Source organism: Cupressus sempervirens, chromosome 5, assembly GCF_028749045.1.
Source record: "Cupressus sempervirens isolate cs-2001-9-10 chromosome 5, ASM2874904v1, whole genome shotgun sequence".
NCBI classification, from domain to species: Eukaryota; Viridiplantae; Streptophyta; class Pinopsida; order Cupressales; family Cupressaceae; genus Cupressus; species Cupressus sempervirens.
Window position 1 is genome coordinate 1058423834 of NC_143122.1, and position 14711 is coordinate 1058438544.

General features: G+C 34.2%; 1 pseudogene; it reads right to left on the minus strand.

Moving 5' to 3' along the window:
* Window positions 1-4111: 4111 nt before the first annotated feature.
* The window catches only part of LOC149559612 (caffeoylshikimate esterase-like), a 30700-nt pseudogene continuing 20100 nt past the window's right edge, over window positions 4112-14711 (minus strand).

Below are 14711 nucleotides of genomic sequence, written 5' to 3' on the forward strand. Positions count from 1 at the left end.
AGAGGAAGGGAGCCAATTTGGAATCTAAGAATTCTAGCAATCCTATTATGAATAAGCCGAGGAGTGTTAAAGAAATAAATAGAAGATTTATAATCACTAGTTCTTTGTCCTAAGGCTTTCAAATAGATATCCAAAGCTTTCCTAATATTCATTGCCTCACTGATTCTAGCCATGCCCATCAATTTGGTATCATCGACAAACTAAAGATGAGAATACAAAGGAAGGTTATTATCTTAGCTCCAACCTTGGATAAAACCCTTCCATACCTGAGCTTTTAAAAATCTGCCAAGACACTCTGCCATGATAATGAACAAGTAGGGAGAAAGATGGTCACCTTGTGAAAGTCCCCAAGAGGTACCAAACAACTTTGAAGGTTCTCCATTAATAAGAACTGAGAAGAAGGGTGATTTCACATAGCTAAGAACCCATTTGACCCACTCCAAAGCAAACCCAAAACTCAAAAGAATTTTCTATAAGAACTCCCAAATCACCCGATCATAAGCCTTGGCCATGTCTAGTTTAATGAACATAGCTTTCTCCTTAGAAGTAGCCATAGAGTGGACTACCTCAATTGCTATCACAATTCCATCCAAAATTTGTCTTCTTTCAACAAAGCCAACCTGTTTAGTAGAGATCAAAAAACCAAGGAATGGCTTGAGCCTCTCAAAAATTATTTTGGTGATGATCTTGTAGACAACATTACATAATGCTATAGGCTTGAATTGATCTAGCCGATTAGCCCCTTCCTTATTAGGTATGAGAGCCAAGAAGGTAGAATTTAAAGACTTTAGCATTTGTTCATTCCTATATGATTCTTGGACCACATCTAGGAGATCATACTTTATTATCTCCCAAAATTCTTGGAAAAACTCAATCAGGAACCTATTTGGACTAGAGGCCTTACCTTTCTTCATATTAAACACAATTTTCTCCAATTTTGGAAGCAAGATAGGGCTTAAGAGGGCAACATTCATCTCTGTAGAGACTAGGTGAGGGATACAATCCAAGATGTCTCACTGCTCAGGCCCAACACAAGGATCCTCCCTAGAAAAGAGATTAGAGAATTAATTGATTACTTCCCTAGAAATATCTTCACAAGAAAATATTTGTATTCCATCCATTAAGATAAGAGAGGAGAGAGAGTTCCCATGCCTTCGTGCCTTAACAGAGTTGTGGAAAAAGGTAGTGTCCCTATCCCCTTCCTAAAGTCACTCAATATGGGATTTTTGCTTCCAAAAAATCTCCTCCTAAAGCTCCCACTCTTCTAGCTCCTTAAGAGCTAGGGACTCAACTTCACTCATCTTAGAGTTCAACCCATGGTCATGAATCTGGTAGGTAATATTATCTAGCTTGGTTTGAGAAGTAGTCTTCTGAACATGTAGATACCTGAAAAATTGTTTATTCCATCTCTTAAACCTATATTTCACATGTTGAAGCCTGTTACTAAAAGTATACATGGCTATACCATGATCAGGCATCCCCTCATACCACCAATCCACCATAAGATCAGGTAAAGACAAGTCTCTAAGCCACATCAACTAGAATTTGAAAGAGGGATTCTTGGTGATTCTATATAAAGTGATGGAAAGCTTAACAGGTCAGTGATCTAATCCCCTCCAGTCAAGAATTTCAGAATTGGTGATCCACTTGTTGTCCATCCAATAATAAGAAACCAAATATTTGTCAAGCCTTTTTGATATAGCCTCACCATCACATCTCTAATTATTCCAAGTAAAGACACCATTAGTCAGCTTCATATCAATGAGAAACAATGAGCCAATCATATCTTTGAGCAGATTTGAAGATTGGTCCAGCCTAGCTAACTCTCCTCTTTTTTCCTTCAAGCTAATAACTACATTAAAATCTCCCACCATAAACCATGAGAGATAAGGTTCTAGGGGTCAGATGAATCTAATATGGGTCCATAACTGGGATTTACCTTGAAAGTCCATAGGACCATAAATGTTGGATAAGAAGCACCTTTGTCCATTCTCAAAGCTAGTGGTAATCAAAGAAATGGATGACTGAATGGAGATCGACCATAATGGGGAGACTTTCCTTGGGTCGTAGAAGCAAGCCAACCCTCCTAAACTTTTCAAGGCACCCACCCCTTGCCAGGAGCTCTAGGACCAAATATATACAACACAATTAGCCAATCCATCCAATAAAAGTTTAGTTTCCTGAATAAAGACCATATCAGGAGACTGGGACTCAATTAATCTGTGAACAACTTTTTGTTTGAGGATGCTGTTCAACCCCCTTACATTCCATGATAGCACAATCATTTATGGGGTTGAGAGAAATAAGAATCAATGGGTTTTACAGACCTAGACTCAACCAAATTTTCACCCATTATCTTCACTTTCTCTTGATTAGTCTTCCTACCACTTTTTGATAGTTTATCTAAAGGCCCCTTTTTGAAGGGTTTCTACTCAACGCCTAAAACAAGAGGAGCCTTATTAATTTTTGCAAAATTAGATGTCCCCTTAGACCTAAGGGGATCAGTGGCCACCAAGATTGGGCCTTGCAAAACTTGTGATCCACAAAGATCCCTGATATCCTAAACAGGAGGGGGCAAATCAATATCCAACTACCTGGCTTGTAGGTCCCCAGTAATAAGAATCTGATTCTCTCTTTGCATATCCCCTTCTTGAATCTCATGCTAAATTTTGGCCTCAGAAGAGAGCTCAACCGAGATACCTTCCTCTTGGACCATGTCTCCAAGAGCATCAAACCTATTAAAGGTGTTCATGTCAATCTGCCTATCTATCCAAGTTCTCTTCTTAGCTTTGCCCTTATTACAAGATTTAACCTGAGTAAATCCCTCACTGTCAATAGGTCCATTAGATACCAGAGCTTTTCCCTTGTCCTCCCTAGGGGGACTTGGAGCATCCAAGGTTGGGTTCTTATACCTGGGACATCTGTGAAGAAGATGCCCATATTCATGGCAGATTCTGCATCTAAATTGTAGGGTCTCATAATCCAATTGTTGAATCCAAGAAATAGAGCCCATACAAATCTCCATAGAATCTGGCAATGAATTATTTAAATCAACTTCTACACAAATATGAGCAAAAGAAATTACCTTTCGATCTTGAGTTTGTGTAGCCGATCCCATAGGTTTTCCCAAAAGCATAGAGATTGAGTGAAGAATATCTTCCCTCTAGAATTCTAAAAGAAGTCTCGACAAGTGAACCCACATCGAAACCTGAGAGGAGATTTCCTCAGTAGAGTTAAAGCCCATGTTCCAAGGCTTGATGAATAGCCCCACCTCATTAAAGAAATAAGGGCCACCTTCAAAGGCCTTATTCCTATCCAACATGCATGAGAAGATAACCATAAAATATTTATTAGCTACTAATAGAATCTCCATATCTCCTTTTGGGTTCCACACATGACGGGCCTAGGAATCCAACATAGGAAATGAAAGATGAAGGCCTAGAAATTTGCAGATAAGAGCATGATTACTCCAATACTCAATATCCTCCAAAACCTGTTTAGGTTGAATGACCAGAATTGGCTAGATTTTGGCTTTCTGCAAACATCCTTACTTTTGGTAGTCAGAGCTTCCCATTTGAAGAGGATTCTCCTTCCCCTGATTGGGATTTACCATTCAAAGCCCTACTACTGGCATGCACCCCCAAATCCAGCTCACCCATCTCCAAATCTCCACTAGAAGGTCGGGTAGAGGTGACACCAAGATCCCTCATTCACCATGAGCCCAGATTTAGCAAGTAGACAAGGAAAAAATGGGATAGAAGCCCCTCAACCCCACAATACCATTGACTACCACCAAGGATACAAAAATGATAACAAAAAATGAGCATCACCCACCACCAAAAGAGAAACAGGCACCTAGAACACCAATGTAAACCCAATCTATAGCAAGCCACGAACCCCAAAATAATAGACAAGATGCCTCAAATAGCAAGAAAGGTCACAGGTTGGGCTAGGGCATGGAGGCCCCAACAGTAGACCAATAATCACCCTCATGCATTCTTCCATTAGAGAATCTAATCTTAGCTTGAAGAAAGACTAAATTTTTAATAACAAGATATTTTATTATATTTTCTTGAAATGGGCAGGGGCAAAGAGACAAATGTGGACCACATTAGGACTCTAGTTTATTATCCATCCAATCAAGGATGTCACTAACAACCTCATCTCTCTCATGTTCAAATAATAAATCATGAAAAATTCCTTCATAAAGCCTTACTATTTTATGACTTGAAGTTGCTTGATCACATAAATCCTAAGATGGAGTAGGATATGTCATGGTGTCTGCAGTTCCATGGAGGACTAAAAAGGGAACACTTACTCTTTTCATGTTTTGTTGCAAAAATGAGCAGATTCAAAGTACTTCAAAGCCTATTTCCACTCTAATTAGTCAATGTATAATAGTGGATTAGAGTACTTAGCAATAAGTGATTTCAAATTATGAGATAGAATTGATCCTCTCTTACTTGCTCCACTCAACCGATATCTTGGGAAAACAAGTGAAAATAATGGTGCAATTTCCTACCATAATTCAAGCATACATTTATCAAATTAATTTTTATCTGAACATAATATTAAAAAAAAACTAAAATATTGTTCAAATTTTCTTTGTCTTAAAGCTGATTTGAACCTTTTATTTTTATTTCTTAATGTTAGCAACTTCTTAATTATTTTTTAAAGAAATTGATTTATGTATAAGTGTCAAGATTAATGTATTGATCCCTCAGCCTATATTGATAGATGCCCCTAACATCATAATACTTAGTTATGAGTTCCATACTTCTTAAATCATCTTTGAATAGTGTAATATAGGGTGGATGCTCTTAAAAAACAATTTAGTGTCTTACCACAAAAATTGGATGTGTAGTCCACACACGCACTTTTGGAGAAGTTGTGACAATTACTCGTACCATTTTCTTGACATGAGGATCTAATGTTTCCTTCAAACAAGTATTATATGAAAGTCAAGGTGAGTAGGTGCTAGAAACATTTAATAATCATATTCATAGTAAATGAATGACAAGAGGTAGAAAATTAATGTGTTTAATTACTTTAGGATTAAAAACTAGAATTAGTAAATCCAACTTATTTATCAAAATCATGCCAGTCAAGGAATTCTCCAAGAAAGATCTTAGTAATTTGGAACCATTAAATCAAGAAGGAAAGAATACTACCTTTAAGATAATTGCCCCTCCTATTGAGTGGCCAAAAAAAAGCATGGCACTCCCGGGTTCTTTGATCTTACTTTTTATAGAAACATTTTCTATAGGATAAGGTCGTGTAATATATTATTGCATGATTATAATAATATCTTCCTATATTTGTTAAAAATATGGGAACTTGTTTATGCATATTGTGCCTTCAATAACTTGATCTAATGATGGTACATATCCATGTAGCCCATCACTACCACCATGGCCTATAAAACCAAATGATTAAATAAGTATTTCCTAAAAAGGACACTGAGGCCTATAAAAGAAACTTCTATAGCTAATGATTTGTATTTCTTATTAAGGAGAAATAAAGTGATAGCATGTCAACTCTTATAAGGAGCTAAAATATCTTGTACTCATGGATGCTTATCATAAATTACAATAAAGCATAGAAATCAATATTTTTAATACATAATAAGTTGATGGTGGGCATTTATGAAACTGATTTTAAACTATGTAGTTCAAATAAACTGAGTCAAAAGTGTTACACAAAATAACAGAACTAGGTTCCCTCCCATAGAAATTACATTAGGAGAACCTAAAAAAATGTTGATAAAGAAATTTATGGTTTTTATTCAAATGAGACATCCAAAGAAAGGCTTTAATGCCCACAAAATAGAAAAACACATAGACGCAATAAACAAAAACAAAAAAAATAGACATGGATACTAATAGTTGAGCATATGCTCTACCAAAACCACATAATTATGTTCATTTTCTATTCAGATCCCACAATGATCATGATATTGGATCCATCTTCCACACTACCTTTAACAACCATATAATTTTCTTAGACTGCCCCAAGCTTCTTGTATTTCCCATTTAAAATACAGTAGTAATACCATAGCTCATTCTACAACAAAAATAACAATTCAAAGTTGTGATTAATTTAAGAAGAAAATGATATAAAGAAAATATAGTCCAAGAAACATATGCATACATTACTTGTGTTGCCTTGTCCATTTAGATAAATTAAGAGGATAATGTTCATTCAATTTTTTAAATTTTAATATTTACAAAAATGAAAAACTTGAAAAACTTGTTTACACATTGCATCAACTTCCATACAATTAAAAAATCACCACAAGAATAATCACCCCAAATTGTTCAACCAAAATTATGATATAGACTCATACATCAATTTCTTGTTTTGACCTGCACAATGTTCTTCATGTAGTCATCATATTCACGATTCTTTGTTTTCTTGTAACATTTAGTATTTATAAGAATGATTGATGACATATAATTTATCTATCAACAATAAGATAATATAGAAATGGAAGATTCTTCAAAACCCATGATATTGAATTCAAAGAAGAAATTTACATTTCTAGAAACAAATTGTGTAACTAAGTAGAGACATTTTTCCTAACTGACTACAAGCAACAAGATCCTTGTAATGAAAATAACAAATAAGTACCATTACTCCTTCACTTATTGATTTAATCCTTTTGTGTTCCTCTTTTTTAGAACTTATTGTCACTCTTAACATTTATGAAATGCTCTATTCAGCTCTCTTACAACCACCTTCAAAGCCTTGTTTCATTGCTATCAAGTTATAGATCTCATCATGCACAATTTTGTAATACCACAAATGTGCAATTACAATGCAATGTAAATTGTGATTTTATTTTTACATATACAAAGATTATTCTATTCTCTGGCATCAATCTATGCTCCTCAAAAAGTGAGGTTTTGAAGTAACACACATAAATACTAAAACCAAATAAGTTGATAAAAAATCAAACTAGCTTACACACACACACACACACACACACACACACACACACACACACACACACACACACACACACACACACACACACACACACACACACACACACACACACACACACACACACACACACACACACACACACACACACACATGCACACATGTATGCATGTGCGTACGCGCACACACATACACACACCCACTCACCCACCAAAGAAATATCCTCTTAAAGAAAATTGTTCTAGATACCTTAGGTGCAAGGCAATGAATGGTAGCTTGCCCTGAATTACACCAAGAAGAGTGTGACACAAACTCTGAATAGGTTCAACAACCTTCAATGCCTTGTAATTAGCATGGAAACATATCTTCTAAGTTGAATTAAAATAACTCAATCAAAAAATTTGGAGAATTGAGAATCTTTATAGGCACAAGTACCAAGGCAACTAATCTACTTTTCAACTATTCACATCAGAACATAAATTTTTCAAGAGTGCACTTTCTTCTATCTTCTCTTCTTCTAGGTTTCCAAAAATTTTCTTGAAAAATTTGTTTTTAAATGAATCAAATTAATTAATTTTCACCCACAAAAAGAAAATTCAATTAGTACTTCATTTGGGCCTTGGGGAATGAAGTTCATTTTTCTTAGATTGAAGAGTTTGTTTAGAAAAGAAGTGCATAATTAAGGCTATGCAATTTTCTGAGACCTTATGTCTTGAGAGAAAAATCACCATACATAGATTGCTCCTATGGATTGATATTAGCTAGTATTTTTATTAAATCTAGATCTTGATATGCAATTGTGTATGTCAATTAAAAAGCATGATTAGACAGGAAATTAAATATATTGATTCTATTTTATACAAAATGTTAATATGAAAAAAATGTGCTATCTCAAAATTTAATGTACATCAATACCAAGAGACTATATCAAAAAATAATGAGCTCACTAAGACATATTAAGCATTAGAGTCAATGCTTCGAATAAACTAACCAACTATGATACCAATCCACTTTGTTAATAGATTTATATCATCAAACCACCAAGACCTGACTGCAACTTTGATGTTACATATGAAGCAAATGTCAGAGATGCAAAATTTTGCACTTGTTCCTTTGCATCTGAAAACATCGAAGCATGAATGGTGAATATCAGACATCCCATCCACATGTCATTTGTATGCTAAAAAGGAGTTCTAACATGTTATACTAAGATTTAATATCCACTTGCCTTTCCACCCAAAGTGTGTTATTTAAAAATAAATGTACTTGCCTTTTTGGCACTTGGTAAATCCAATAATGTTTGCAATGCTTAAGCTCAAACAAACTCCTACCACTAGAAGATTATTGATATTAAAATTGAGTAGGGACACAATTCCTAGTGCTAACCAAATAATAGCCTACAAAATAAATAGGTAGAAATAATATAAGACAAAACAATAGCTATGACAAGAATTAACCAATAAGGTAGTTTAAATAGAATTTTATTGGCAAGTTGGCAGCTTTCTATCCAAGATATGCAATTGTGGCTCATATTTTATGTGAAATAGAATGTAATGGGTAGGTTAGTAGTTTTTTAAGTTAGTTTTTATTTCAAGTCCTTTTCTCTTTGGTGATGGAAAACTAGTATTTTGGCCCTTTGGATTATACATTGGTCAGGCAATGTAGGTATGTATTTTGGATTGGGAAGTTATAGGATTTAATAATCTAGTTATTGTGTAGAGGATTTTATAATAGATGTGTAAGTTTTTTATGGCATTTTAAATTAAATTATATAATTTATCCATAAAATAATAGAATGGAATAAAGTTTCTTTATTATTTTTTATAAACTGTAAAAGAATACGATAGTTTGATGTTTTGAACTTTGAAGATGGAATTATATAACATTAGTTATGCTAATATGTTAGTCATGTCAAATTGATGCAATGCATTTTCCTATGACACATGGTTCTAGAATTTTTTTAATGCCATATACAAATGGTCATTTATTTATCTTCAATTCATTTTTATTATATGGCATGGTTTCTACTTCATGTTATGTTGTTTACTTACTCCTCCAAAACACTTCTATGTGACTTTAGATTGATCTCACTCAATTATGGGGAGACATAAGAATGATCTCAAATATGGAACCTCAACTTAAACTTATGAGTAGTTATGAGTGGCCTAGTTCATATTTCATGCAATCTTCTAGTCACTACGAGTGATCTAGTTCATATATTATGCAATATATTATTATATGATGGTATTCAAATGTCATCCACTATGTATTTAATTTTGAATGGTGGATTTGAAACAAAATAAATCTTACTTGTGGAGGATGGTGTGAAGAGGAATAGGAGGACAACTTCTATTGTTTCAAATTTTATTGTTACTATTTGAATTATCAATGACCTAATTCTAATTCATTTGGGCTACCCCACTTTACACATACGAAATGAGATTGATTGGGGAAGAAGTGAATAGAAGTTGAGACTATAAGTCTTGAACTTTTCCGCCTATTCACATTTGTTGTAAATATTATGAAAGGCTAAGTTATTGGGGGGGGGGGGGGGGGGGGGAGCGCGTGGCAGTGAATCAACAATTGAGAAAATTTTATTCCTTAATTACCAATTAAAGCTTCACATGTATTCTGATCTAGTTACATGCATGAGAAACTGAAAACATAAAAGCATACATAACACTTTAACACACAATTTGGTGACCCAGAAACCTTCCAAATAGAAAGTAAAAATAAGGTGGGGATGATACCCACAAGCTTTAGTACTATAGTATAAAGTTGGCTGGTTAAGGCTTACATTGATCACTTCTGATGATTTCCCCTGTTAGGAGCAATAAGGACTGTTAGGTCCACCTTGTTAAAGGATTTACAAACATATAATGAAGTATGTACTCAATAAAGAGATAACTATTAGGTCTACCTTGTTAAAGGATTTGACTGATCCACTTGTTAGGATGAAACAACTACTTGATCTTTGATCTGTAGCTTGGTTTTCTGAATGAGATACCTTTGAGTGTAAAATCACCTTACTGTGATAGATTAAACTTTTCTACTCCTAATACTATTTTTGGCCTTATACTTCACTATTTTTCTCACTTCTACTTATTACATTACTTTTTCATACTCTTGCTTTACACTTTGGATGTGATACAATACATTACATATATACCAATCCAATAAATCAAATTACAAAGTCAGCCAAAATACAAGTTTACACAAAATGGACAAAGTTGGCCCATACTGTAGGAACTCAAATTTTGAAGACTAACTCGGTGAGGTTCTGATACTCAATGTCTACTATCAATTCTCAACACTATCATGCACTCAGTAGATGTAGAAGCTTAGTCCATACTGATCACTTCCAAGTAGTCTTGAACTTGGTCTGCACTAGTGACTCGACGAATATTGTGAAACTTGATATATAAACTGAATCACTTGGTTAACATTGAGTGTCTTAGTCAACACTGGATTCTTACTATTATCACTAAGAACTCGGTAGCAATTGCTAAAATCAGTTTGCACCAACAAACTCGGCATACACTAAGATTCTCGATTTACACTATTGATCATCACCAAAGTAGTAACTTCTCAGTGCAAATTGAAACTGTCCAAGGTACTTGGTAGCAACTAAAATGTTTGGTTAACACTAGATGCTTACAATCTGAATAAGTGTATGTCACTAATAGAAAACATGACTAAAATGTCAATAATCTCCCCCTTTGGCATTAGTGACAAAAAAACTTTCAGTCAAAATTGAGTTCATTAACACCATTATCCATCACCTTATGAATTCAACTCGACAGAATATACTATTTTTGGGATTTTTCAAAATTGGTTTTATAAGAGATGTATTTCTATAAATGCATAACATGATAATACTCCCCCATACATAATATATAGTATACTTTACATCTTTCCACATCTGATATATACATCTTATCTACAGACTTCAATCTTCTCCCCCTTTATTCAATCTTCTATTCTTCATTCTTCTCCCCCTTTTTGACATTAATGCCAAAGATTTATGTAATATATATTATATAATAATGCCAAAATGTGATAAGAAATTTGAATGTACCTTCAAAATGAGTGCCAAAGTCTTGTCCCAATTTTCGTGTAGCACCTTGCATGTGTGCAATGCAATCTATACTTCTATTGATAGCTCAATCATATAATCTGCAATGGAGAAGTTATTGTTATGGATGAGTGTTTTTTCATGTGCAATGTTCTTTTACAATGCATCCATGTTAGGGAGAATCATGTTATGAAAATCTACCAATGTAGCTCTTATTCTTGCCTCTTCTCTCAACAATTATGCTTTCCTATCAGTTATAAATCTAAATTTATTGAAGTGGGTAGAGCTTGTGCTCGGGTCAAGTTGCAACTGATGCACACTTGTCTTAAGATCCTCATCAATTTAGAAAAAAATTCTTTTATTTCCTTGGTGAAAATTGATGTCACAAATTTTACCAAATAAAGAAGATACATTGTTGCAGGAGGTCTCCAACGAGCCTAGAATAGTAGATAATTCTACTTGATGAATGGCAATTTGTTGAGCAATAAGTTGGAAAAATTTATTCTCAAACTTCTTTTCAACTCTCTACAATATCTTCTCTTGTCCATTTAGATCTTCATTGTATTTTTGGACTGCCTCTACTAACTAATTCAAAATTGGTTGAGAAGTATCAACCTCTATCCTATAGCCTTTGAAATGATGTTCTTGGCACCCTCTATTATCTAGAATTATTTATTCCTTTCCTCTCTTAGCCTTTGGTCCTTGGATTTATTTTGAAGAAGTTCTTCTAATGTTTGCATCTGATCAGGATTGAGATTAGAAATATCCCAATTAGGAATTACAATCTCCTCATCAAGATCTATATCTTCTTCCTTTTTTTCCCTTTACTCAAAATTTTTGTGCTTGGTTGAGGCTTGATATCAACTATCTTTGCATGCTCAAAATAGAAATAATTGTTGAAATGGTAGGGCTTGATGAAAAAGTAGATATAGTACTTATTGCTAAAGTGGAAACAATAGAAATAATAGAAGTTACCAAAATTAATGTAGAGGGGAGTGTTTCCTACTCGGTAGATGAAGTGTTTGACACTTTAATCAATATGGTGCTAAGTTGGATGGGTGCAAAGATTGATTGAGTGTTTGTAGAAACTATGTTTAACACAATCAATCTTGCTAAAGCTTTCTCTAGGCTAGATGTTTTCAAAATTTTTCTTGGAGAATGAGGAAGTGAGGCTATGACCCCTGCAACAATTTTCACTAGGTCAGTCTCCTCTGTATTTTGCACATCTTCCTTGGTAGCTTCCTGACCTTGTTCTTCTTCATCATCAACATTATCAAAATGAGTAATTTCTTCCACATCATCCTCTTCATCTTTTTCCTACTCATCATCATCCTCTCCTTATCATTGACACTAACTACAAAATCACTCAATTTGTGAAGAAGATAGACATTCTTCCAAGTGTTTGTAGCATTCCTTACTACACGCTCAATATCATTCAATAATACAAGACAAGTATTGGATCTCAATGTGAAATTTGACTCATTCTTCTTTAGAGATTCCTTGACTTCCTTGTCATCTAAAGTCAACATGAGTTGCCTCAAGGGTTTCTCATATATGTCTCTTGCTATTTTCATGGAAAATTCCCATCTTGGCTTTGTTTTATCCATCAAAACATTTGGAATCTGAAGTGCAAGCTAGTCAACTGAGTTTTTCCACTTACCCATCTTGGATATGACCAAGTCTTCTATTTGTTTCTACTCTTCTTCGACCCTAGTTTCATATTTCAATGCCTTGAAATTCATTATACCGGTCCCTAATTTTAATTCCTTTAATCTCTCTTTGAAAGTGGGTGGAGGCTTCCTGAAAATTATATCTCCTCCTTCCTTATCTACTTTCTTCCTTGATGCTCTTCTAGTGAAAACAACAATTTTGGTAGGCTTGGTAATGATTACCTTGCCTGTCTTCTTCAAATTTTCTTCTTCCTCAAAAATTTCTTCTTTTGCTACTTCTTCATCATCACCTTTTCCTTCTATCAACAGGAGAGGGGTGCTAGTTTTTAGCTTTGAAATTCTTCTTTTGCCCTTGTTGACCACCTGTAGGAGCTTCATCTCTAGTTCTATCCTAGCCATTTCCTTATTTTAGGTGCCAAAGTATGTAGCTTTGGGATCAAAAGGCTCATTGATCAATACCTTAATTATGTCTTTGGTTTCATCAATGTTAACCTCATAACCAAGAGGTTTCACCCATGCTATCCTTGGCCTGACTGCCTAAATGTATACATTGTCACTATCAACCATGAAACAAATATTATCCTTGTAATAATCAACCAACTTCTTTGGAATCCTGAACCTATTGTTCATCTTTTCCTTGAATACATTGAAGTAGTTGTCCATGATACTATCATATTTTTCTCCCATTTCAACAATATATTCATTGATTTGTTAAAGTACTGATACATCTTTTCTCCATTAGTCATTTTGGGTTTTGTTAACATAGGAAGACTAGTGATCCTATGGATCATCTTCTTTGTTATCAAAATCAATTTCTCCAACCATAGTTGACCATTGTGCACATGAATAAGGATGTATCTTACCCACTTTATTTGAAAATCCTATGGCATATGCAGAATATGAGTTAAACCTTTTGCTTCCAAATGTTGGTGTTCTAGTTTTTGTTATAATATCTTATTGGAAAGAATGCTTCTAAGAGGGGGGGGGGGGGGGGGGGGGGTGTGAATCAAAAGTACTAGCAACTACTCTATTTTAAATCCTTAATAACATATCTTTGAAATGAACATGCATGCATATAAACATTAAGAAATCATGAGAAACAAATATGCATCACCACATAACACTTGAGATTTGGTAACCTAGAAACCCTCCAGGAATAAGAAGGTAAAACTGGAGTGGGGATGATACCCACAAAAATTACTGCAGCAATAATGTTTAACCACTTCTGATGGTCTGCCCTGTTAAAGGCTTTACACTGCATCAATAGTGACCTGGTTAGAGGATTTACAAACACTTTACATGAAGTGCTACTTTGTTAAAGGATTTAATCACCTGTTTAAAGGATCTACAAAATAGCTATTAAGCTAACCTATCATCATAGGATTTCCTTTATAATACAATGGCTAAAGAGTACTAGGTATAATAAACCTGATAGCTTACAATCCTTGATTGCTGAATACAGGCACTTGATCTGCTTTCTTTTGATCTTGATCCTCTGAGATCTGATATTCGTTTGTATCCCCTACTTTTGTTCTGATTAATTGAATATTCTTCTACTAATCTCTTCCTCTAAGTCTTTATATACTTCATTCTAAAAATATTTTACCTTCAACACCTTCGTCCCTCATTATACAATGAGACTTAATCTTCCTTATAAAGACATTCAAAGACTTAGGGTTAGAAGTGGATCTATGATCCATATTGAATCTATGATTCCAGCTCATTCCTTATACTTTTATCATTAGTTGCATGCCTTCTCCATTTTCCTTATTGGTTGCATGTAGATTGCATAGGAAATATAAATGATTTGTGTAGACACCTAAATTTGATTACACCACTTTGGTAATCCTATTTAGTTATCTCTAAAGGCATCATTAATTAAATTCCTATTTTAATTAATCCTTTGCCATCCCCTAGCTGATTAATTTAATTAATCATCTATAGTCCTAATTGATAAATCAAAAAACCTATTATTTATCAATTAAATCCTATTCTTCTATCTAATTCCAAAATTCCCATTT